The sequence below is a fragment of the Benincasa hispida genome, chromosome 2 (assembly GCF_027475165.1).
Source record: "Benincasa hispida cultivar pf3 chromosome 2, pf3_genome.v1.1, whole genome shotgun sequence".
Taxonomy (NCBI): domain Eukaryota; kingdom Viridiplantae; phylum Streptophyta; class Magnoliopsida; order Cucurbitales; family Cucurbitaceae; genus Benincasa; species Benincasa hispida.
This window is the reverse complement of record NC_143479.1, coordinates 7,481,424-7,484,191: the sequence shown is the minus strand read 5'-3', so window position 1 is coordinate 7,484,191 and position 2,768 is coordinate 7,481,424.

Here is a 2,768-nt window from a genome sequence, read left to right as displayed (position 1 = left end):
ATTGACTACTGAAAATGGATTTTTCCATTAAAATTGATTTTCAATTTGTTTGATTTAATTCAAAATTAGTCAAAACTAAAATTCAAATTGAATTCAGAAAAATTGAAAATAAATTTGATTTTAATTAATTAAACAAATTTAATTAATCAAATAATAATTTAATCTCAAATATTAAATTAATCAATCACCTAATTTCAAACATGAATCTTATTCATGTAATCAATATTTAAATATTCTAAACTCTCCAATTTCGTTTAATTTTGATAAATTAAATGCTAATTATATAGAATATAATTATGTAAACTCTAATTTGAAATTGAACATTTCAAATTCAAACCCTAATTTTTAATTTGAATACTTCAAATTGAAACCCTAAATTCATTTTGAACATTTCAAATTAAAATTCAATTCAAACACTTCAAATTGAAAACTTAAATTTGATTTTGAACATTTAAAAAATCACTCAATTCACTAATCCAAGGTGTTCATGTTTTATGAGGTAGTAGAGGGATCTTATGGACCTACATATCATGAGCTCCAATGATTTGAGATTAATTGGCTAAATTCTTTAGTTCGAATTAGTCAATATTCGTTAACTACCGAGTCGCACCACTTTAGCTCGATAACTGCACTCTCCTCACTGTAGATATATTTCTATCCACTTGATTTAACCATAATTAGTAAGTCGACCCTTAACAGGTTGTTCGTATTTACGGCTTGGTCAAATGCTGTTTTACCCCTGTAATTACATCTTGCTCCTTAAGTTCCACTAATCCTCCAATGAACAATTGGTTTGTGATCAAATCATTAAACGAAATCTCTCTCGGATCTATGAGAGGGTGGGACCCCTTGTTCAAGACCTGGATTCAGTACTTAAGAGAACAACTTTTTTCTATCCCTAAATTGGGTAGGTGTGAATGTCATCTTGCACCTTATATCCCCAACTATCTACTCGGTCTTACCCCTGAAATGGAAGGCTTATTGAGCCGTTGCTGTTGAGCCAACCCTCACCTATGCAAATTTAAGGATAATCCCGAATAAACAGGAGTTCATAGTTAGCTCAGGATTAAGGTCGAGTTACCTAGGTCATCTATCCGAAACAGTCAGTCTTAAATAGTAAATAGCATTATAAAGTAAGAGTGACTTATTTCTTGGTCCGATCTTAGGAAAACTCAGTGCATAAGACACCTCCACTTCTTATGTTTCCACATGAATACTTCAGGATCATATCGTTTGTACTATTTACAAAGTGGGCCACATCCGATAGTGTTACCAGAATAAGGTACCCAACCTTATTCATATAATATAGATGGTTTTGGCTATTTACTCGAACTTGATCCATCTTTATGTTTCCACATAAAGTTCAAGTATTCATGTAATAGCCATGGATCTTAATTTATTAGATTTAGTCATTATAAGTGCAATTTATATATTCAACAACACTTTAATTGAATAAATATCAATAACATCTTTATTGATAATAGAACATGTTTAACTTTACAAACTGCGAGATTTAGGACATACAACCCAACAAACTCCCACTTGGATTAAAACTCCAGTGGATAAATATACATACAAATATATACAGTATTGAGTAATGAGAGAATAAATACAATAAACTAGGGCATCAAATACCCAGTACTTCTCCCACTTTCCCTACTTCTATATTTTTCGCAGTCCTAGTCCCATTAGGTGACCCTCGAATACTTTAGCCAAGAGGGCCTTTGTAAATAGATCGGCCAAGTTGTCTTCAGAGGCAATTTGCATGACAATCATGTCTCATTGGTGTACAATCTCTCTGATGAGATGATACTTATGGTTGATGTGTTTTTCATGCTTATGAATAAATGTAGGGTGATCGATAGATGCATTTTAGAACTACTTCCAAATCGGTTAGGAACTTTCTGAGCCATTCTACTTCTTTGGCTGCTTCACATGCAGCTACATACTCAGGTTCCATGGTGGAGTTAGCAATACAACTTTGCTTAATATTCCTTCATACTATTGCTCCTCCATTCAGAGTGAATACTGACCCTGAAGTAGATTTTCTTGAATTGATATCGGTCTGGAAGTTAGAAATAGTGTATCTAGTAAGGATAAGATCCTTAGCACCATACACAAGCGTATAGTCCCTCGTTCTCCGAAGATACTTGAGGATGTTATGGCGGCAGTTCAATGATCATATCTAGGATTGGACTGATATTTACTGATGATTCCAACTGCATAGCATATATTGGGACGAGTACACAACATGACATACATTAAACTCCCTACTGTTGATGCATATGGAATTCGTTTCATAACCTCAACTTCTTTAGGTATCTTAGGACACTATTCCTTAGATAGATGAATTCCATGCCTAAAAGGTAACAAACCTTTCTTGGAATCCTGCATTTTATATCTTGACAACATCTTATCTATATAAGATGCTTGAGATAATGCTAAAGTTCTATTCTTGCGGTTTTAAACTATTTGGATCCCAAGAACATACTGTGCTTCTTCCAAATATTTCATTTGAAATAGCGTAGCAAGGCATCTTTTAACATCAGCGAGAAATTCTACTTCATTTCCTATGAGTAGATTGTCACTAGATACAGAACCAGAAAAACTACAATTTTATTGACGATCTTCCCGTAAACACAAGGTTCGTTAACATTCTATTCAAAGCCATAAGATTGTCAAATCTCATATTCCAGGATCAAGAAGCTTGTTTTAACCCATAAATGGATCTATTAAGCTTGCAAACTTTTTGCTATTGATCCTGTTCT